Source organism: Callithrix jacchus, chromosome 4 (assembly GCF_049354715.1).
Source record: "Callithrix jacchus isolate 240 chromosome 4, calJac240_pri, whole genome shotgun sequence".
NCBI lineage: Eukaryota > Metazoa > Chordata > Mammalia > Primates > Cebidae > Callithrix > Callithrix jacchus.
Genome location: NC_133505.1, coordinates 59,186,422 through 59,211,647, shown reverse-complemented (window position 1 = coordinate 59,211,647; position 25,226 = coordinate 59,186,422). Strand labels below are relative to the sequence as shown.

The 25,226-nt window shown below is 36.6% G+C and overlaps 1 pseudogene; it reads left to right on the top strand.

Moving 5' to 3' along the window:
* Positions 1 to 245: 245 nt before the first annotated feature.
* LOC100409848 (transportin-3 pseudogene) overlaps positions 246 to 25,226 on the top strand; it is a 56,872-nt pseudogene continuing 31,891 nt past the window's right edge.

The following is a 25,226-nucleotide window of genomic DNA, read 5'->3' as shown; positions in this document are numbered from 1 at the left end:
GAACACTGTTGAGGTAGCCTTATAGATGCACCTGTTTACATCTGCCTAACTTCCCTACAAGACTGAAGCTCCTTGAGGACAGCACTTTGTTTTCTCTTCTTGCAGCATCCCCATAATGACTCACATCCAATGAGAGCCTCATAAATGTTTTCTAAATGAAGGTATATGATAAGACTAAAAGCACAAGTCATTTATAATTTGTACCAGAGACAACACTGCTACCCAATTAGTAATTATTGTCAGTAATGAACACTAATCCTGCTTCTGCCAAAAGCCGAGCTGGCATCTCTGAAATGATGACACATTCACAGAACAACAAGCCAGAGTGCTATATGTCATTGCCAGGTATAGTGGGTGAACAGGAAACAAGGAATATTTGATGCCACTGAAGTGGTAGGAGACGAATTTGAGTGGTATGGAAAAAAATTCCATTTTTTATTTGTTCAACTTCTAGACACCAACATAGATATATATTAAAATTTGTAGGAATGTTTTAGTGGCCCAGAATGTTTAAAAACAAAAACAAAAAACAAAAATAAAACAGCATTGTCCCATCACGAATCATCTTATGTGAGTTGGATAAAAAGAAACTGCAAAAGTACTTTTCATAATGCCTTAGCTTACCATAAAGTACCACTTGAAGCACATTCCCTCTAATCCCCAAAATCCTCGAACAATGCAGAGGGTTGAGACATCAAACCCAATCCTGTGATATTCCAAATTAATTTCAAAAGAATTCTTTGCACATGTCTTCAATACATTTTTTAACATGAATCTCATCCTACAAGGACAAGACAAAGCATGTCAATTTTTGAATTCTAATTCCAGTTTGTCCACTGGGATTCTCAATGAATTACTTAATATCATTCAGTTTGCTTTTACATTTTTACTACAATCAACTTCACCCAATATCTAGGTTACAGAGTTGTTGTCAAGATCAGATGAATTCTGTTGGTGAACCTGCCATCTATATGGGGAAGCTCTTTACAAATACACATTAGTGTAGTCAACATCACGTGTGCATTAGGCAACAATGTACTTTTTATTTTTGTTAGGAAGATAAGTTTCCTATTTAGTAGCTACCTCAAAGATATTAATATATCTTTTTGGACTGCCACTGGATTGCAATGATTATCAAATTCCATAAGAAATATAATAAACACATAAATAATATGTGGGGGAATGGAAAAAATCATTGCCTCTGGAGCAAAGAAAATGGTTTTCCTTAAAACAAATTATGTGGTCTTAATCTTAATTCCATTTTAGACTCAGTTTCTTTAGTTGTGAAAAATGATTATTACTTCACATTTTGGGGCATTATTAAGAAATAAATTAGATATGGCATAAAGGATCTGACATGTAACAGATACCAAATTAAATATAATTTCTCTTCCCTCACCATGCATTGGTTATAACAGTGTAAGCCATAGATCATAAAATCAATGCTTGCATTGAGAGAATTATACAAGGGACTGGGGCCACTCTACAAAATTACTTACATAAACAGAATTCATTTATACATGAAATTGAGTATAAACAGGAACTAAAGTAAAAACTCTAAAATCACCCAAACTCTTCATGCCTTTCCCCAGCACATCATATTCTCTAATCATTTCTCATGGTTAGAAAGGGGAAAAAAATTAAATCTTTTTCATTCATGCTGTTGATGTTGTAAATTTATATTACCACCAGTGACTTTCAATGTTCCACCTCTGCAGAATTTAGACTGCAAACACCACCCTCTCGTAAATCCTGCTGTGACAATAGATTTGATGTCGTTCCTTTCTATTTGAACAGAGTACAGTTTTAGAGACTGTCCCATCACATTCAGGTCGTCACATGACCTGAATTCAACTTGAAGAGGTCTTTGCTTGTCAAGCTTTCTTTCAGTCCCCATGTCTTTTCCTCCTTTCCTCCTTCCCCACTGCCTTTTCTCTGGAACACAATTATTAATAGGCTCTAGAGTTCCAAGTCCCACATCTCAATCACTCTCTAGGCCACAGCATCCCCAAGTGTTCCAGCATTGACACTTCTGGGGTGCTAATGTTGTTGCCATTCTCCAAACAGACTGCTTGGAGCCTTCTGTCCAGAGTTTTAGTTTTTTTGGCTTTTGTAAGCGACAAGGTCTTGTTAAGTTGCCCAGGCTGGTCTCAAATTCCTGGGCTCAAGCAATCCTCCAGCCTCCGTGTCCCAAGTAGGTGGGACTACAGGCGTGAGCCACCATGCCTGGCTTAGCGTTTTGCTAAATGAGCCCTCTGGAAACCAGGATACTTGGGAGCATAGGTATGGAATATCTAGCTCAATGCACTATCAAAGACTTCCTGGAGCATGGGATGAAACACTTTTTGAGGAATAGGAGGAGGTGCTGGAGAGAGAGGCATTAAGGAATCCCAGCCAATTAGGTTTTGTCATGTGTAACTCTCAGGCAGATGTATGCTTTTGTGATGTGCACTACACATGATATTCAGGGAATATCCAATACTAACATGAATTGAAAGTCCAGAGAGTGAACAAAGAAAAGAAAAAGTACAAAATTATATTCTACTTTGCAAAGTAATATTAATTGCACATACTTAAAAAAATCTCACTCTTCCTCCCTAATCACCACTGAGATTGAGAATTAATATAAAAATTATTAAATGTTTTTAATAATTTATATAAATGTTGCTGAACTAGAATGTGTTTGTCAGCCTTCTTAGAATCTTGTTCTTGTAGCATGTTCATCTGTCATAAGCTTGTCTGCTCACAACTTTAAAAAGCATAAAGGAAGATCTTATATAACTAGGAACATGTTTCATGAGACATTAATAATTGAGGTGACCAATTACTTGATTATATAAGTTAATTAGTTAATGTCTCAATATTTATTTTAATTTCTCTACTAGAACTATGTATTTATTGATTTTTCTCCACATGTTTTTATAATATGAAAAAAATGTAAATGAAACAGAAATACAAATAAACACATCTGTCTTTAAATGCATTAAATCACACCGAAAGAAGTGGATCCAAAATTTGTTAAGCTATTATTGCAGTTCTATTTTATTTTTACTTTTAGACACAGTGTCTCACTCTGTTGCCCAGCTGGGGTACAGTGCTGCAATGTTGTCCAAGATGTCTAGAACTCCTGGCCTCAAGCAGTCCTCCAGTCTTGGCCTCCTGAAGCTCTGGGATTACAGGAGGGAGCCACCATGCCCAGCCCTGCAGTACTATTTTAATACATCGATGGTACTTCACATTTGGCAATGAATTGTTCTTCATTTATGATTTGCATGAAGGAGAAGAAAAATCTCTTTGAACACAAGGTTGAATTGGTCAATTTGAAAAGATCGTATGGAGTTGCAAGCACTCTACTGATAAATACTTATCTATGTTCTGCCAGCTATTTCCATGACTCTCCTATATTTTTTTCCAAGTCAGTTTCTTAAATGACCAGAACATCATACCATATACGTGAATCACCGTATACATTAATAAGAAATAAAGGCTCTTTTAGAGTATGGGAGGAGTGAATTTTGATTCTTTAATCAAGGGTGAACAATCTTGCTTTTATCCCTATTATACATGCAGTAAAGCAAAAAGACATTTCGGCCATTATACTTTGCTCTTCTGTTTTTACTTTGGAATGTATGTCTTTCTGTGCTCCCCTCCCAACCCACATTAATTCTCTGGCAGCTCATACATATGGCTGTGTAAGTCAGAGCCTTCATTGCCAATCATTTTCTACCAAAAGGCATGCTTTATTTTTTAACTGGAGTATAGCTAATAAGGCAGATGAAATCTGGGCCTGGTAACATTTGATCTGGCCTCAGATGAGAGGAGCTAGGTGGCATCAGCGTTTTCTGATGTAATCTGTAGCCAAGGAGTGGCACCAGTATACAAGTGACATGCATATCACATGTGTCAAAGAGTAAGCTCAATCTGTAAGGCAATAAGACTCTCTCACATCCCAGCATGGGTGCTGGCCCTAAGCTGCAGTTCCAGTAATTGACATAGTTGCCCAATGCTACAAAACAAACTCAGAAACTATTCTCATTAGACATCCCCCTGCTTTGTGACTCTGTTATTGTAAAACCCAAACACTGAGCCCCATACCAGCGTGGCTCTGTTTTTAATTAGTTCTGATGGCATTGGGCTGTAAGCCAAAGAAAAAATGAACTTCCTGTGACTGAGGCTTGTTGCTCAGTATGTTGCTTCCTTCTTAGAGAGATTGTTTTCACAACAGTTTATGAAAAGAACTACTGACAGAAATAATATAAGTTTTTACTGCTTTTGATATTTTTTTCAGGCCTATAAAAAGCAGCCAAAAGTCAGATTTGTACAGTTACAATGCCATTATTTAGTCTTTTTTGTGACCTAGTTGATTTGTCTTTTGATTAAAGACATCCTACCCGATTAATTTTTTTTAATGGAGAAAACACAGGCTTCTGTTAAAATTTTAAGACCATGAATGTTTTAGTGTTTCCACTAAATTAATTTGGTGATATATTTTTTACTACCTGGGTCATTGCCGGCATAATGTTAGAATTGAAATACTGATGAGGTCACCTTCAGAAAACAAGGAAGTAAAGGGCAGATGGGAATTTCAGACAGATAAAGAAAAATATAAACAAATGCTGGAATCCTATACAAGATAGGCCTTCCCTAGCCACTGATTTTTAACCCATCTAGGATCTTTTGAAAATCCTTTCAATATGAAAATTTTTTCCAATATCTGAGTCTCTTCTCCTCAAGTTAGAAGCTGGATGTTTGTTTCCCCAGATCCTCTTGTAATTTGTTATGACATGTGACTTAGGCTCTGCCAATTAGACCCACCCACTTACAACTTCTATTTTGAAGAAAGTGAAAGGAGAAAGGAGACACCACATGGAACTCCTTCCTTCTGGCAAGAGAGGCATAGGGATATCTAGCAGCCAGGAGCAGCAGTGGCCCAGGTCTTACTGGCACCTTGAATCAGTGTCAGCAGTACCCTATGCAAAGCTGTGTACAAAGGTGGCAGTCATGGGTTAGTGCAGCAGTGCGGCTGGGTACCCTATCTGGATGCATAGCCTTCAAGTTTGACTCCCGGCTCTCCTAAAGATTCAGTGAGCTAGCCAATCACCTTTAACAATTTACTTTTCTACTTACATTAGCTAGAGTAATGTTTGTTTTTGGCAAACAGGAGCTATAGTACAACCATATTGACTCTATGTTGTGCTTCCAGTAAAAAGGTATGAAGATGGTGTTAAAGAGCAGTAAGGAAAAGAATCTTTGGAGTTAGTAGGACATGGTTTGGAATCCTAATTCTTCCACTTAATGGTTGTGTGAACTCAAGACAATTACTTAACTCCATTGAGCATTTCTTCACCTGAAAAGTGAGGATGTGCAATCCACAATTTATAAATTTCTTCAAAAATTTTAGTAAAATATGGTTACAGTTATTACCACTAAGATGGGCATTTATGTGATTTTTTTTTTCAACTTCTTTTAGGTATGGGTATAAATTTTATTTTAAATAAGTAGATATTTACTTTATTTGGGTTCAGGCTTAGAGAATCACTGAATCATACATAGTCTCAAGAGATCTAGACATCGTTTCAGTCATGACTGTGACTCTAAAAGGTTAATTGTCTACATTTTTCTGTAAAAGACCAGAAGAGATGTCACTATTTTTTATTCAAAGCTATCCATACATACATTTTTTGTTCAAACAATATAAATTCCTACAATGTTTATGCATCTGTTCCTTTTGAGCACATTTAGTAGCCTGTCAAATTTCTATGGATCCTTCAAAGAACATTGTTAATTCCACCTCCTCTCTGAAACCTTTTCCTGATTCTTCTGGTCAATTAGGAGTTTGCCTTCTTTGAACACTGATTGTATTGTCTCTTGTGACTGTTAATACATTCTTGCTTATGTGAAAGTTATTTGTAAATATGCCTTAAGTCCCCTCACTGGCGTAAACTAGGCTCCGCAGAGATGAGAATTCATCTCCGTATCTCCTGTAGCCTTTTACCTAGTGTTCTGCACATGCCATTCCTGTACAATGTATTATAATCTATGCCACTGTAATATTTGTTCTTAGCTCTGTAACTACATTGGAAGCTCCTTGAAGACACTGATATTTCTTGTGCATCCTTATATTCTCCTTGGTGTTTAGCATATATTTGTGGAATCGCATTAATAAACATTAAACAAATTTTCTCTATGTTTTCACCTTTTATTCTTTTTTATTGTTGTTGTTTGTTATTTTTTAGACAGAGTTTTACTCTGTCACCCAGGCTAAAGTGCAGTGGTGCAATCTCAGATTACTGCAACTTCCACCTCTCGGGTTCAAATTATTCTTTTTTTAAATTGCATTTTAGGTTTCGGGGTACATGTGAAGAACATGCAAGATTGGAACAGACACTTTACAAATGAAGATATGCATAAGGCCAAAAAACATATGAAAAAATGTTCATCATTGCTGGTCATTAGAGAAATACAAATCAAGTTATTCTTTTGCCTCAGCATCCTTAGTAGTTGGGATTAAAGGCATGTGCAAATTCACTTTTGGAAATGAGCAATCCAGAGAAAGAAAGCTGCTACTTTAGAATGTCAAAAATATTACCCGTTGGCTGGGTGTAATGCTGTCACAAGGACAGGCATTTGGTGAGGAAATGTAAAATATTTCATTGAGGAATTATGATTTTATTTACACTGATATAGGGCAAGCAGGTAAGCATGTAAGCAAGAAAATTAAACCATCCAAGATTATGGTGAGGGTGGAATATCAGATACAAATACAATACCTATGTTAAGATTGTGTATTATTTTGTAGTACAATTCCTATGAGCAAATATGAAATTGTCATAATAATAAACTTTTTTATAATAGTTCTGCTGTTTTAATTCATTAACTTGGAAGACCAATGAGAATTTAAACTAAGAAAAACATTGTATTCAATCTGCAAAGTTAACTCCAAAGCCTTAGCTTCTAAACCATATCACTTTAAATGTTTTCTAAAGTAACTGTCCTTAGTCTGTGTAAATATACAACATATAATTACATTGTGTGAATATGAATATACATATGTGTATCTGTCTCTGTGTGCATATTCTGTGTGTACATACATTCTTAAAATTGTTTTTGAACTACTCAAAATAATATTAATTGGAATTGTCTTTGCAGCAGGTAAAACCGAGTGTTTAGGGAATGAAGAAGTCATTAACTTTCACATTATGTCTTGCTTTAGTATTTGAATTTGTACCATGAGAATTCATTATATTAACACCTTTATTTTTAAACTAACCTACAATAGGAAGTAGACAATTAGTATATCCTTCAACTAATAAATTCTTCCTTTTAACTTTCTGTTTTCAAGAAATATGTGCACTTGATTAGAAGGTGAACCTATAAAGAAGGATCACCATATCTAAAAACAAAAATTTGGCTGAGGGTCATAACTCATGCCGATAATCCAAATGCTTTGGGAGACTGAGGCAAGAGGATTGTTTGAGGCCAGGAGTTTGAGACCAGCCTGGGGAAGATAACATAGTGAGACCCCATTTCTACCAAAATTAAAACAATTAGCTGGACATAGTACCACGCATCTGTAGTCCTAGCTACTTTGGAGTCTGAGGTGGGCAGATCACGAGCCCGCAAGGTCAACGCATCAGTGAACCATGATCTCACCACTGCACTCCAGCTGGGCAACAGAGCAATTATCTCTAAAAATAAATAAATAAACTTATTTTTTATTATATACTTTATATTATTTTTAATACACATTCCCCTTGTGAAATGAAGATGCATACATAAATAGTATATAAAAATGTTCCATAAAAAGATAAAATACGTTATCTCAAAGAAGTAGGGAATAGAATAGTTGTTACTAGAAACTGGGAAGGGTAGGGGTGGGGGAGATAGGTAGAGCTTGGTTAATGGACACAAAATTGCAGCTAGACATGATAAATAAGCTCTACTGTTCTATAGCATTGTAGGGTGACTACACGTAACAATTTATTGCATGTTTTCAGATAGCTAGAGGAGATGGTTTTGAATGTTCTCAGCACAAAGATAAAATAAATGTGTGAGGTGATGGTAATCCCAATTATCCTTATTTGATTATTACACACTGTATACATATATCAAAATATCATACTGTACCCCATAAACATATACAATTACTATGCATCAATTAAATATATTTTTAAAAATATTCCACAGAAGTGTCTATGGAAATGTTTTATAGAATAAATATATTCCTTTTTTTTTTTGAGACAGAGTTTCACTGTTGTTACCCTGTTACCCAGACTGGAGTGCAATGGCACGATCTCGGCTCACTGCAACCTTCGCCGTCTGGGTTCAAGCAATTCTCCTGCCTCAGCCTCCTGAGTAACTGGGACTACAGGCGTGCACCACCACGCCCAGCTAATTTTTGTATTTTTAGTAGAGAGGGGGTTTCACCTTGTTGACCAGGATGGTCTCGATCTCTTGATTTCGTGATCCATCCGCCTCGGCCTCCCAAAGTGCTGGGATTATAGGCGTGAGCCACCATGCCCGGCCTAGAATAAATATATTCTATAGATAGTATGTAACAAGTAAAAAGAAAAAAGTGGGATAGTGGCATGGAAAGCGCCCCAAGACCTGTCATTAAATAAAAACAGCAAGTTGTAGCACATGACTGACAGTATGATCTGTCACTTTATATGTGTAAATGTACAGATATATGTAGGTTAATAAATAACAGAGGTCTAAAATGATGCATACCAAACTGTGATTAGTGTTCCTGGAGAATCAGGTAGTTATTACAAGGAAAGACGATAAAGAAATTTCACTTTTTAGTCTTATAACTCTTTATCGTTTGAATGGTTAAAAGTTAAAATATTATATTTTCTATATGGAAACTGATTTAAATAAATAGATAAAGTTAACTTTTCTGGAAGATGGAAGAAGCATTAAATTACTATGATAACACTGATTATTCAGTGCTAGGCTTCCAGATAAATAAGCACGTTTGAAAACTAAAAAGGAAATTTCTGGAACACTGAATTTTCTTAGAATAAAACTACAAGGATGCAGTCGGTTACCATGGGATTTGGACTCTGTGCTGACCAACAAACAAGAACACAGATCAAAGCAATTTGACTCTATCTATGTATACATACAATGCTTTCACTAAAAATTTAATGCCTGGTTTCAGAAACTGTTCTTCTCAATTTACTTTGAGATTCTTACCCCAAATTATTTGTTTTGGTTTATTTGGTGTTTCAAGATTTGAAAGAATAATTATTCGATATGTCTTAAAGCATGAAGACAAACACAGAAAATTTTTAAAAGAAAACTTTATTAAACAATGTTGTATTGGCAAATGCACAAGTGGCTGTCCTTGCTCAGTTGCCAAGTTGCAGTCTTTTGGAGACAGGGTAAAATACTATCTACCAAATCATCATAATGAGAGGCACAGGTGGCCTTGCTTTTATACTTCCTCATAAGGATACTTGCTATCCACTTGCTCTCTGTTCCCCACTAAACATCTGTCAGCATAGTCTTTTACAGAAATACTGGTATGTGGATTGATTTTACCTATATGAAAATTTTCATTTATGAATATCCTTGGGCAGCCAATCCTTCACAGTTGCCACATTATTACAACTGGATAAATAGACTTAAATACATCAACTAAGTACACAAAAACAACAAAGAAGCTATTTCCAACTTCTGCCCTCTCCTGTTTCTCCTCAGACCTCACCTCCTACTGGTCTCTCCCTGCACTCCTTGCTCTCACTTTGCCAGGTACACTCCTGGCATCAGGACCTGTTTCTCTATCGGTCTATCTGCCAGGGAGGCTCTTCACTCCATACTTCCTTCTGGCCTCTGCTCAAATGTCACCATCTCAACGGAGGCCTCTGTTCATTATTTTTCTCAGTAACACTTACCCACCATCCAACATACCACACATTTTATTGTTTTCTTGTTCACCACAACTTTATTTATAATAGCTAAACAACTAAAATCAACTTAAATGCTCAAAAATGGGAGACATGATAAGTTCACTAAGATAATGATACCTAGAATACTGCTGAGCAATACAAATAAAGAAATGTTAGATACACACAATTGTAGTAGTTTTCTGTTGGTGCCATAACAACTTATCCTTAACTCGGCAGCTTAAAGTTATCATCATGTAGTTCTTTTATATGTATTTTACTTATTTTTTACATTTATTTTATTATTTGTCCCATCCCATTCTAATTGAATATAAGCTTTCTCAAGGCATATATTTTTGTCTATGTTTTTCAATGCTTTATCCTCAGAGCTAGAACAGTATCTGACACATGACTGATGCTCAACAAATAACCCCATAATTATAAGACATCTCATATCAATGGTATTTTTCCCTAAATGTTTGATGCACATAGAAACTAAGATTTTTATATGAAGGGATCAAAGCCACTTTTTTGAAAAACTGATTTTCTAGACCAGAGAAGTTATAGTTCTGAGTTTAGATTAGTAGATTAACTGAAACGACTACTGGGTTCTCAACTCCCTGTGGGAGTAAATAGATCACAGTGCCATCAAAATGTCGATGCCCGTAGAGCAGGTAGAAGGATTTTGACAGCATCAGTACTCAGTCACCACTCTCCCAATCACAATGGAGTTATCAATCACTCAAGAAATCTCAGGAAGTTCCTTGGCCTAGCTCAATAGCTGGAAGAGAAGACACAGGTGGGGCAAGGTTCTACCAATGAGAGAATGTACAGAAAGGAATTAAAGGGGCTCAAACACTACTAATCTGTTTTATGTCACCTTGGCAATGAATAGATAAAATCTTACATTAAAATGCATAGCCATAGAGGTTCCAAAACATTGTAGGTCCTAGTGGATTGAAAAACTGAATCATGCTTAAAGGCGTGATTACAGGAACAGTTGCCTCTCCCTCTGATAAATTCTCAAAAATGTGTAACAACAGCAGTGACATCAGAGCTGAAGCAGAGACTTTAGAGATGAAAGCACAATAAACCAGATCAAAGGGTACTTGAAAAAAAGGTCCTGGTCAGGCATGGTGGCTCACGTCTGTAATTCTACCACTTTGAGAGGCTGAGGCAGGTGGACTGCCTGAGCTCAGGAGTTCAAGACTAGCCTGGGCAACACAGTGAAACCCCATCTCTACTAAAATACGAACAATTAGCCAGGCATGGAAGCATGCACCTGTGGTCTCAGCTACTCCGAAGGATGAGGAAGAAGAATTGCTTGAACCAAGAGGTGGAGACTGCAGTGAGCCAAGATCACGACACTGCACTCCAGCCTGTGATGAAGCAAGACTGTGTCTTGAAAAGAAAAGAAAAGAAAAGAAAAGAAAAGAAAAGAAAAGGTCCAAAAGTGTCTGCAAATGGTATCATTATCACAGCTTCTCTGCTGGAGCTCAGATTCATTAAGTAGTAGGTTAGGAATAAACCACAATATGGCGCTGACCACCATAACCTCAGAACCCAAATTGCTAGCTCATTCTTTTGTCAGAAGGTTGAACTAACCCAGCCACAGCACAGCCAGTTTTAGCATTTTGACTTGTGAGCAAGGTAGCTTCCACTGATCAATTTTGAATCCTGTGATGTCATATAGTGTAAGTCACTAAACTGCTATGCATCACCCTTTTCTACTTTTCTACATGGCACGGAAATAATCATGAACATATACTACAGCTATCCATATGTATTCATTTCCACAATGAGAGAAGTGTGTCCAGGTAGCCTAAAAAAAGGTATCAGGTTTTTGTGTTATTTTTTCACGGCAGAAATGTGATCCCTCCTCTAGAGCCCTCGAAGCCACTTTCAGTCTGTCTTTGTTTTGCATTATGTTATCCAGATCTGTGCCAAGTACTTAGTAGGCCTCATTCAAGTAAATTACCATCTCTGATTAGATGAAATAGATCTAATGCATTGATTAGGGTTTCTTCCTAAACTGCCTGCCAAGCTTCTTGCTGAGTTTCTCTTGTTAATATTATTCTCCTTTACCTTTCATGGCTCCTTCCTAATTGGGCATCCCTTAGATTTAGTAATGATGCTTCATATTATGGTGGCAATCTTTTCCCAAGTAACATAAATGGAAATATTCAACCAGAAAAAAAAAGAGAGAGAGAGCAAGCACTCAATTTGTTGAAACCCAAGTGTACATCGGCATTCTATAATCCCAGGTCCAGTTGATCAAATGATGTTCATAAAAATCAAGTAGTAGCCTCCTTTAATGATATACTTTATTGTTCACAATAAAAATCAGCAGAGATGTACAGAGCACTATTACAGCTTTTTTCAGCAAATGATCTGCATCTGCCATTCTGTAGGCACAGCTAAAGTTAGCCATTATATCTGTTCCAGTGAATTCAGCTAAATCATCATAACAAGCATGGTTATTGTGCTAAAAGACATTAACAGTCACCATTTTTCATTTCCATCAGGGGGTAAAAACTGTTCTATCTTTACTTCTAATAGATGGAAATTGAATTAAAACTGGAAATAGCTCCAATGGCAATGCTAATAGTAAACATGACATCTAAATAATTATTCTAAAATAAATAAATGGGGGAGATATAAAAAGCCCTTTTCTTCACTTTTTTCCTAGAACAGAAGAGAGTTATGAGCCATTATCTTTCAAAATAAATTCAGGTTAAAACTCAAAACGATAATTGGGCTGGTTCTCTAGATTCTATTAAGAGTCAACAACTCTGTTCCTAACACAGTCATTTGTTTCTACTTCAAAAATAATTTTATTACTCATCTATCTGTGAGAGAAAATGATAACAATCAGTGAACTTACAGAACTTCTCACCACTCTATGTCTATACCAATATCAAGTAAAACTAGAATGTATACTATTGATTTTCATTTCAGTAAGTCCTACCAGTTGATCATATAAACCTAGTAAGCTCACCAGCATTTGCTTAAAGAATAAAAGCAGATTAACCTTATATTGCTCTTACGTTAAATATGATAATAATCTTATCTCTTTTATATTGATGTCTTGCATCACAAATCACGATCTTATTATGATATACTATACTTACTGACAATAAGGATTTGAGGATTTTTGATCTGGAATGACCTGACTGCAAAAAGGAATTTTTTTTATGGTGAGTCTGTGTTCTTCACTTAATTCCAGGCACTGTAGCTGGCTGTAATTTATCCAGGAACACATTTCTGGAAATACCAATATTAACATAAAGATATAGATATATTCTACTTTCTGGAATATACACATTTCATATGAAACAATGAAGTATGAAGATCGCTGGACAAATTCTACACAAACCAGAGTGTGTAGAAATCCACTGATAGCCCTGGACTGTATGGTAAGAATGAATCTAACTCAATCAAGAGGCTGAAAGAATTGACTTTGGCTCTGCCATTCAAATTCTCTGCATAGTTGCCTGACTTTGTGACAAAACCTAAATGACTAGTGCAGGTCAAGTGGTTTGAGCTACAGTGCTGCACTGACAAAGTCAAAAAATAAAAGGAAGATTATTCAAGTAAAAAGTGAGGTATTGCCTTAATTATCTGCATGATTACCTCAGATTTTAATTTCTGTATACAGACCCAGCTTTATCTGAATTCAAGTAATTTCTTAAAAAGTATGACTGTGGGTGATTCAGATTTGGAAACTGTCTTAATGAGCAATTTGTGGAGTCAGACACCAGTCAATCAACAAATACTGAGGCACACTGTGTGCTTATTTCCTATCTGGAAGACAACAGAGACCCAGAAGTATGTGGCATGACCTCATCCTTCAGGTACATAAAGAGTAGCCAGGGAGCTAGACCTGCAGCAAAGACAAGCAGTGTCACATGGTGATTAAACACACAGGTCCTAGTGCCCAACTACTGGGGTTTGAATCCCAACTCTGATGTTTACTTCTCTGATGCCTTAGATCAGTCCCTGTCTGTCAAGTCAGCATGACAACAGTGTCTACCTCTTAGGGTTGTATAGATTAAAAGATTGGATCAAAGAAAGTACACTGTCTGTATTTTTGAATGGATAAACAAATGAACAAAATTTTACACACAGTTTTTAAAGTACAGTGATCCGAAATATAAGAATCCTAATGGGTTTTTTTTTTTTGAGACAAGGTCTGATTCTGATACCCTGGCTGGGGTGCATGGCACCATCATAGCTCACTGCAGCCCTAAATGAGTAGCTGATATTACAAGCTCCAGACACCATGTCTGGATTTGAATTCTAGTTCAGGTTCCACAACTAGCTCTTTATGTGAGCCTGAGCCAATAACCAACTTCTCGGACTTTAATTTCCCCTACATAAACATAAGGTTTAGGCCAGATGGTTTCAACACAATATTGTAGCATTGGCTATCATTCTATAACTACACATTCTTAGATATATAGAGAAAGGGGGTATCAGTGTGGGCTGGAATCATAGAAGTTTTCATTAAGGAAGTTAAGGTGATCTACCTAAGGGAAAAAGTAAGAAATAAATTTGCAGGGTCAGAGCCAGAAACAAACATATGAGAAGACACTGAGAAGAAATGGGACAGATTAGAGAAATCAGTAAGAGAAAGTTCTGACCTATTTGGAGTCTTCACACAAGAAAGTAAAAGGAAGTAGGCTTTTATATGATGGATGAGAACTATGTGGGTAGAGAATTTAAAGAAAGTGAACTGGTTCCCTTGTAAGCCGATAAGAACTCAGACCTTTTAAACTTTTTCTGAGAAAGGGGAATGACAGCATGAAAGTAGTGATTAAGGAAGATTAATTTGATAAAGTTATTAGGAAAATTGGAGGAACATAGATAACAGATCCAATTATTCTTTCTAAAATTGACTATTAATGCTCAGAGAAAAAAAATGCAATGGTTGCAATAGCTGCCTCAGAACAAGTTTTATTAGTCTAGAGCTAAAACTCAAATTTCAACCATAGGTAGTAAGGAATTTAGTAAAACTTAAATACAGATAGGTATGTGTATATATATGTATATATGTATTTAGATTAAGTACCATATGGTACATGCAAATAATATCTTTAAATACTATTGCTCTGTCTTCATGTCTCTCCTCAAAGATAAATGTAGTGCAATCAAGTGAAATCTTACAGATTAGAACCTGAAATTTCTGGATAACCCCAATCCTGCCACATGATATTACAGCCATGTGTAAATAAATTATTTTTAAACACTTGCAAACTATCATTTAGCACAAGAGAAAAGGAAGGCATGTGTTAGGGATCAAAAACTGGATTATTCAGTAGCATAAGATTAAGCAATATCCCCAGAACAGGTAGACAAATCTTAGCAATAGAAATGGATAATTCATTTCCTTTTGGACACTCAGAAGGAAACAATGTTTGTGCAGTTTTCAACAGCATGGGCATTCTTTAATCTTCATGAGAACAGAGTGAATTGAATTTGGAATCATGGAACTAATTTAATGAACTCAATGAGTATTTTTTCCACACTATCATGAAGAAAGAGAAGTGAGAAGGGACACGAAAATAGAGATATATTAAATACTAACTATATACCCAACACCATGCTCAACAGAAATTAAATGTTATCATTTATTTCTATCAAGAAAGCTCTGATATTTTCCTAGTTTTAATGACAAAAAAATTAAAGCTCAAAGTACTAAAGAAATGTATCTAAGGTCTCACAGCAACTAAATGACTAAGCCATTCAAAACAATTGTGCCTAAACTTTCATGTATACCTCTATGGAGTAGCAGTGGAAAAGTTTCCTTTCCTGTTTGAAACAACCAAAATATATAAAACATGTAAAATAAGGTTTTCAAAATATATGAAACAAAATATTCAAATCACTTAACATTATACAATGAGGAACAGTGAGAAAAAATGTTTCCTGAGAAGTAGGAAACAAACAATTGAGCAGGGGAAGAACAAAAAACAGCGAGTAATATCAGTGCCTGACACATAGGGTCAGCTAAAGTACCCAGCAAATCTCAGGATTCAGGGGGCAATAGGTAGAATACACAGCAGGCTCTGGCCTCAGTACTGGAGAATCCATTCCTACTCATTAAGTCTTTAAAGCAAAATCTGAAAATATCAAAATGTCAAGTAATTTAACTGGATCCTAAGAACAAAGCTCAAGAATACCCATAGAAATAGAAAACTCTCCAGTAACCAATAAGGTACACTTCACTGTCTCATATAACAATAAAAGATTACAAAGCAAAAGCAGGAAAATATGATTCCCAGTAAGAAGAAAGATTAATCATTCAAAACTGACCCAGACTCTCCACACAAAAACTCACAAAAATCGGGGTGGCTGTTTCAACTGGTGCCTGGAATGCCTGGGAGACAGAGCTACCCATTCAACAAAATAAAAGGAGGCTGAAACAGGGAGCCAGGTGATCTGGCTAGGCAGGTCCTGCCCCCACAAAGACCAACAATTTGAAATGTTCTGAATTGAGTGTTTTGTAGCAAGAGCAGCTGGACCCAGGACAGTCAGCTCTGTTGGGGAAAGGGTGTCTGCCATTACTGGGGCAGTCTGCCACTACTGAGGCATTCCGACATTACTGAAGCAGCCTACCATTACCAAGAGAATCCACCATTACCAAGGCAGTCAACCATTACCGAGGCAGTCTGCCATTACAGAGGCAGTCCACCATTATTGAGGCAGACTGCCATTACTGAGGCAGTTCTAACTGTACCTCTACACAGAAAAATGCAAGGAAGTTCACATAGCAGCTGGACAGAGTCCACAGCAGCTCAGTAATGCCTCTGCTAGCAGACTGTGACTAGGCTACCACCTTGCTGGATAAGGCAGCTCTGAAAAAAGGCAGCAGCACATCAAAAATTTATATATAAAGCCCCACCTTCCCAGGACAGATTACCTAGGAAAAAAGGTGGTTACGAGGTCCACTGCAGCAGACTTAAACTTACCCACCAAGCAGCTCTGAACAGAACAATGGAGCACATAGCTCAGCACTTCAGCTTCTATAAGGGTAAGACTGTCTCCTCAAGCAGCTCCCTAACCCTGGTATATCCAAAGAGTCACCTCATAAAGGAGAGCTCAGGCTGACATCTGGTGGGTATTCTTCTGGGACACAGACAAGAGAAGAAGAAACTGGCAGGAAACCTTACTGTTCTGCAGCTGCTGCAGGTGATCTCCAGGCAAGCAGGATCTGGAGTGGACCTCCAGCAGTCCTACAGCAGAGGGGCCTGACTGTTAGAAGGAAAACTAAAAAACAGCAAGAAATAATATCATCATCAACAAAAAGTTCATCCACTCAGAGACTACATCGGAAAGTCACCAAACTACAAAGACTACAGGTAGATAAATCCACAAAGATGGGAAGAAACCAATGCAGAAAGAATGAAAACACCTAAAACCAGAATGCCTCTCCTCCTCCAAGGGATCACAACTCCTCACCAGCAAAGGAACAAAACTGGATGGAGAATAAGTCTAATGAACTGAAAGAAACAGGCTTCAGAAGTGGGTAATAACAAACTTCTCTGAGCTAAAAGAACATGTTCTAACCCAATGCAAAGAAACTAAGAATGTACTAAAACGGTTTGACCAAATGCTAATGAGAATAAACAGCTTAGAGAAGAACATAAATGACTTGATGGAGCTGGAAAACACAGCACCAGAACTTCATGAAGCATACGCAAATTTCAATAGCTGAATAGGTCAAGCAGAAGAAAGGATATCAGAGATTGAAGATCAAATCAATGAAATAAAATGAGAAGGCAAGAAAAGAGAACAAAGAGTGAAAAGAAATGAACAAAGCCTTCAAGAAATATGGGATTACATGAAAGACCTAATCTACGCATAATTGGTGTAGCTGAAGATGACGGAAAGAATGAATCCAAGCTGGAAAATTCTCTTCAGAATATTATCCAGGAGAACTTCCCCAACCTAGCAAAGCAGGCCAATATTCAAGTCCAGGAAATAGAGAGAACACCACAAATATATTCCACAAGAAGAGCAACCCCAAGACATGTAATTGTCAGATTCACCAGGGCTGAAATGAAGGAAAAAATGCTAATGGAAGCCAGAGAGAAAGGTCTGGTTACCCACAAAGGGAAGCCCAGCAGACTAACAGCGGATCTCTTGGTAGAAACCCTACAAGCCAAAAGACATTGGGGGCCAATATTCAACATCCTTAAAGAAAAGAACCTTCAACCTAGAATTTCACATCCAGCCAAACTAAACTTCATAAGCAAAGGAGAAATAAAATATTTTATGGACAAGCAATTGCTGAGAGATTTTGTCACCACCAGGCCTGCCTTACAAGAGCTCCTGAGAGAAGCACTAAACGTAGAAAGGAACAACCAGTACCTTCCACTCCAAAAACATAGCAAATGGTAAACAGCATTGGCACAATGAAGAAACTGCATCAACTAATGGGTAAAACAACAAGCTAGCATCAAAATGGCAGGATCAAATTCACACATAACAACATTAACCTTAAATGTAAATGGGCTAAATGCCCCAATCAAAAGACACAGTCTGCCAAATTGGATAAAAAGTCAAAACCCATTGGTGTGCTCTATCCAGAAAATCCATATCACATGCAAAGATACACATACGCTCAAAATAAAGGAATGGAGGAAGATTTACCAAGCAAATGAAGAGGGAAAAAAAAGCAGGAGTTGCAATCCTACTCTCTGATAAAACAGACTTTAAACCAACAAAGATCCAAAGAGACAAAGAAGGGCATTACATAATGGTAAAAGGATCAATGCAACAAGAAGAGCTAACAATCCTAAATATATATGCACCCAATACAGGAGCACTCAGATACATAAAACAAGTTCTTATTGAACTACAAAGAGACTTAGACTTCCACACAATAATAGTGGAAGACTTTAATGCTCCACTGTCAATATTAGGCAGATCAACAAGACAGAAAATTAACAAGGATATCCAGGATTTGAACTCAGATCTGGACCAAGCAAACCTAATAGACATCTACAGAACTCTCCAGCCCAAATCCACTGAATATACATACTTTTCAGCACCACATCACACCTACTCCAAAGTTGACCACATAATTGGAATCAAATCACTCCTCAGAAAATGCAAAAGAACAGAAATCATAACAGTCTATCAAACCATAGTGCAATGAAATTAGAACTCAGGATTTAGAAACTAACTCAGAACCACACAACTTAATGTAAACTGAACAATTGTCTCTTCAATGTTGATTGGATAAACAATGAAATAAAGGAAAACATAAAGATGTTCTTTGAAAACAATGAGAATGAAGACACAACATACAAGAATCTCTGGGACACATTTAAACAGTCTCTAGAGGAAAATTTATAGCAATAAAGGCCCACATGAGGACCAAGGAAAGATCTAAAATCAACACCCTATCATCAAAATTGAAAGAGCTAGAACAAGATCAAAATAACTCAAAAGTAGCAGAAGACAAGAAATAACTAAGATCAGAGCAGAACTAAAGGAGATAGAAATGCAAGAAACCCCTCAAAAAATCAATAAATCCAGGAGATGGTTTTTTGAAAAGATCAACAAAATAGACCACTTGCCAGATTACTAAAAAAGAAAAGAGAGAAGAATCAAATAGATGCAATAAAAAATTATAAAGGGGATATTACCACAGATTCCACAGAAGTGGAAACTACAATCAGAGATTACTGCAAACAATTCTATGCACATAAAATGGGAAACCTGGAAGAAATGGATAAATTCCTGGACACTTGCATCCTCCCAAGCCTAAACCAGGAAAAAGTCACAACCCTGAATATACCAAAAACAAGGGCTGAAGTTGAGACAGCAATTAGTAGACTACCAACCAAAAAAAGTCCAGGTACAGATGGGTTCACAGCTGAATTCTACCAGACAGACATAAAAGAGGAGCTGGTACCACTCCTTCTGAAATTCTTCCAAACAATTCAAAGAGAAAATCCTTCCCAAATCATTTTATGGGACCAACACCATCCTGATACCAAAACCTGGCAGAGACTCAACAAAAAAAAAAAAAAAAGAAAACTTCAGGCCAATATCCATGATTAACGTAGATGCAAAAATCTTCAATAAAATACTGGCAAACTGTTTGCAACAGCACATGAAAAAGCTTATCCATCACGATCCAGTAGGCTTCATCCTGGGGATGTAAGGATGGTTCAACATACACAAGTCTATAAATGTAAATTACCACCTAAAAAGAACCAAAGACAAAAACCACATGATTATCTCAAAAGATGCAGAGAAGGCCTTTGACAAAACTCAACAGCCCTTTATGCTGAAAATTCTCAATAAACTAGGTATTGATGGAATGCATCTCAAAATAGTAAAAGCTATTTATGACAAACCCACAGCCAATATTATACTGAATGGGCAAAAACTGGAAGCATTCCCTTTGAAATCCTGCACTAGACAAGGATGCCCTCTCTCAGCACTCATATTCAATAGAGTATTGGAAGTTCTAGCCACAGTAATCAGGCAAGAAAAAGAAATAAAGAGTATTCAATTTGGAAAGAAGGAAGTCAAATTATTTGCAGACGACATGGTTGTATATTTAGAAGACCCCATTGTCTCAGCCCAAAATCTCCTTAAACTGATAAGCAACTTTAGCAAAGTCTCAGGATACGAAATCAATGTGCACAAATCACAAGCATTTCTTTACACCAATAAAAGACTTAAAGAGAGACAAATCAATAACCAACTGCCATTCACAATTGCTATAAAGAGAATAAAATACCTAGGAATACTACTAACAAAGGATGTAAAGGACCTCTTCAAGGAGAACTACAAACCACTGCTAAATGAAATAAGAGAGGACACAAACAGATGGAAAACATTCCATGCTCATAGTTAGGAAGAATCAATACTGTGAAAATGGCCATACTGCCCAAAGTAATTTATAGATTCAATAAATTTATCCCCATCAAGCTACCTATGACCCTCTTCACAGAACTGGAAAAAACCACCTTAAACTTCATATGGAACCAAAAGAGAGCCCATATAGCCAAGAAAATCCTAAGCAAAAGGAACAAAGCTGGAGGCATCGAGCTACCTGATTTCAAACTGTACTACAAGGCTACAGTAATCAAAACAGCATGGTACTGATACCAAAACAGAGATATAGACCAATGGTAAAGAACAGAGTCCTCAGGGGCAATGCCACATATCTACAACCATCTGATCTTTGACAAACCTGACAGAAGCAAGCAATGGGGAAAGTATTCCCTGTTCAATAAATGATATTGGGAAAACTGGCTAGCCACATGCAAAAAACAGAAATTGGGCCCCTTCCTAACACCTTACACTAAAATTAATTCCAGGTGCATTAAAGACATAAACATAAGAGACCTACCACCATAAAAACCCTAGAAGAAAACCTAGGCAAAACCATTCAGGACATAGGCATAGGCAAGAACTTCATGACTAAAACACCAAAAGCATCAGCAACAAAAGCCAAAATAGATAAATGGGACCTAATTAAACTCCAGAGCTTCTGTAGAGCAAAAGAAATAATCATTAGAGTGAGCCAGCAACCAATAAAATGGGAAAAAATTTTTGCAATCTGCCTATCTGACAAAGGGCTAATACCCAGAATCTACAAAGAACTAAAACAGATTTACAATAAAAAAACAAAGAAACCCATCTAAAAATGGGTGAAGGATATGAACAGACACTTTTCAAAAGAAGACATATATGAAGCCAATAAACATATGAAAAAATGCTTGTCATCACTGATTATTAGAGAAATGCAAATCAAAACCACATTGAGATACCACCTCACGCTAGTTAGAATGGCGATCATTAAAAAAAATCTGGAGACAACAGATGCTGGAGAGGATGTGGAAAAATAGGAACACTTTTACACTCTTGGTAGGAGTGTAAATTAGTTCAAGCATTGTGGAAGAAAGTGTGGCGCTTCATCAAGGACCTAGAAATAGAAATTCCATTTGACACAGCAATCCCACTACTGGGTATATACCCAGAGGACTATAAACCATTCTCTTATAAAGACACATGCACAGGTATGCTCATTATGGCACTGTTTACAATAGCAAAGACCTGGAACCAACCCAAATGTTCATCAACAATAGACTAGACAAGAAAAATGTGGCACATATACACCATGGAATACCATGCAGCCATAAAAAATGATGAGTTTATGTGCTTTGTAGGGACATGGATGAATCTGGAAACCATCATTCTTAGCAAACTGACACAAGAACAAAAAATCAAACACCACATGTTCTCACTCAGAGGTGGGTGTTAAACAATGAGAACACATAGACACAGGAAGGGGAGCATCACACACGGGTCTGTTGTGGGGGCCAAGGGAGGAACGGTAATGGGTGGAAAAGTTAGGGAGGGATAACATGTGGAGAAATGCCAGATATAGGTGACAGGGGGATGGAGGCAGCAAATCACATTGCCATGTATGTGCCTATGAAACAATCCTGCATGATCTGCACATGTACCCCAGAACCTAAAGTATAATTTAAAAAATAACAAAAATAAATAAATAAATAAAAAGAAAAAACTGATCCAGAGCAGATGCATTTTTATATTTAGTAGACAAACATACTGAAATTGTTGATAACTAAATTACACAGGTTAAAAAAAAATTAAGTAGAGACATGGAAGATTTTTTTAAAGGCCCAAATTGAACTTTCAGAGATAAAACTACAACATTCAAGAAGAAAAATATACCCATTGAGACTAATGACAGATTAGGCATTGCAGGAAAAAAGATAAGTAAACTTAAAGCCCTAACAGTAGAAACTATCCAAAATAAGTCACAGAATAAACAGAGAATTAAAATAAAGAAATAAAAAGGAAAGAAAGAGAAAAGCAAATAATTGATATTGTTAAAATATCCATACTACCCAAAGCAATTTACAGATTCCATGCAATTCTTATCAAAACCCCAATGGCATTCTTCACAAAAATGGGGGAAAAATCTTAAAATTCATATGGTACCACAAAAGACCCCAGATAGCCAAAGCAGTTCTGACAAAGAAAAAAAGATTGCGCTAGGCAGAGCAGCTCACACCTGTAATCCTGGCACTTTGGGAGGCTGAGACAGGTGAATCACTTGAGGTTAGGACCATCCTGGCCAACATGATGAAACCCCATCTCTACTAAATATACAAAAATTAGCTGGGTGTGGTGGCACCTGCCTGTAACCTCAGATACTAGAGAGGATGAAGCAGTAGAATCACTTGAACCCCAGAAGTGGAGGTTGCAGGGAGCACAGATCACTCCACTGCACTCCAGGCTGGGCAGCAGAGGAACAATCTATCTTAAACAACAACAAAAAAGACTGGAGGCATCACACTTCTTTATTTTAAATTATATTTCAAAGCTTTAGTAATCAAAACAGCATGGTACTGGCATAAAAACAACTTATGAACCAGTAGAATAGAATACAGGACCCATAAATAAATCCAAACATACATGTTCACCAACAGGACACAAGAAAAATTGTCTTTTTTTAATAAATGGCACTGGGAAAACTGAATTTCCACATGCAAAAGAATAAAATTGGACCCATGTCTTACACCCTACACATATTTAACTCAAAATAGACAAAAGACCTTAATGTAAGACCTGAAACCATAGGACTCCCAGAATAAAACAAAGGAGAAAACTTTGACATTGACCTTGGCAATAATTCTTTAGATATCACATCAAAAGCTCAGACTACCCTGGCCAGGTGCAGTGGCTCATGCCTGTAATCCCAGAACTTTGGGAGGTGGAGGTGGGCAAATTGCTTGCACTCAGGAGTTCAAGACTAACCTGGGAAACATGGAAATACCCTGTATCTACCAAAAATACCAAAAAAATAGCCAGGTGTTGTGCTCTGTGGAAAGGAAATAATCAGTAAAATTAAAAGCAACCTATGGATTAGAAAAAAAAAATACTTGCAAACCATAGATCTGAAAAGGGGTTAATAGTCAAAGTTATAAATAATTCATAGAACTCAATAGCATAAAAACTACTGTTTTAAAAAGACAAGAAATAACAAATGCTGGTGAGGGTGTAGAGAAAAATGGAATCCTTGTACACTGTTGGCAGAAATGGAGCTTGGTTTAGCCCTTATGGGAAACAGTATAGAGGTGCCTAAATAAATTGCAAATTAAACCATCAAATGACCTAGCAGTCTCTCTTCTGGGCACATGTCCAAAGGAAATGAAATCACCACCTTTCGAAGGCATTCCCAAGTTCAATGCCTATTCACAATAGCCAAACCTTTAAAAAGATCTTGGCATTTTCCACAACATGGATGAATCTGGAGGACATTGTACTAAGTGAAATAAGGCAGACAGAGAAAGATAAATACTGCATGATCTCATTACATGTGAAATCTAAAAAAAGAAAAAAAAAAGAAAAGTCAAATATACAAAAATAGAGAACAAAAGAGCTGTTATCAGGAGTAGGAGTTAGAGAAGAAATTGAGAGATGTAGGTAAAAGAATACAGTGTCAGATGTGTAAGATGAATGTCTGAAGCTCTAAAGTGTGGCATACGGACTATAGTTAAAATGTAATATTCAGGATTTCTGCTAATTGAGTAAATTTTAGCTAATCTTGCTACATATAGAAAATGATTATGCCACTTGATATATATGTTAATTGCTTTACTATAGTAAGCAATTTACTATCTACATACATCCCATTATACCATGTTATATACCTTAAATATGCACAATAACATTTATTTTAAAAGAAAAAACAATGGTGAACTGGAGACATTAGCAGTCTGATGTACATGTGACTGGAGTTCTCGAACTGAGAATGAAGTAAGTCAGAAAAGTTGAATAAATATTGACCTAAAATTATTAGTATTTGATTAAATTATAAATCCAAAATTCAAGAAGTCCAATTAACACAAAATATTAAAACTTTGAGGAAAACTAAAGTACATTGTAACCAAACACTTGAAACCAGTGATGAAAAATCTCTAAAGCAGCAAGCATAAAAAGCACTTTATATACAGAGAATCAAAAATAGGATGACAGCAGATTTCACATCATAAACGATGCAAGCAAGATGGAAAAGCAATCTCTTTAAAGTACTGCGGGCAAAGGGTCAAACTAGAATGATTCCCCCTGAAAACAGCTTTTAAAAATGAAAGTGAAATCAAGACTTTTTTAGAAATACTAAAGTTGAACAAATTCATCTCCAGCAGACTCATACTACAAGAACTATAGAAGGCAGTTTTTCAGGCAGAAGAAAAATTATACCAGATGGAAATATAGATCTATACAAAAGAATGAAGAACATAAGAAAAGGTAACTACATCAGCAAATATATTG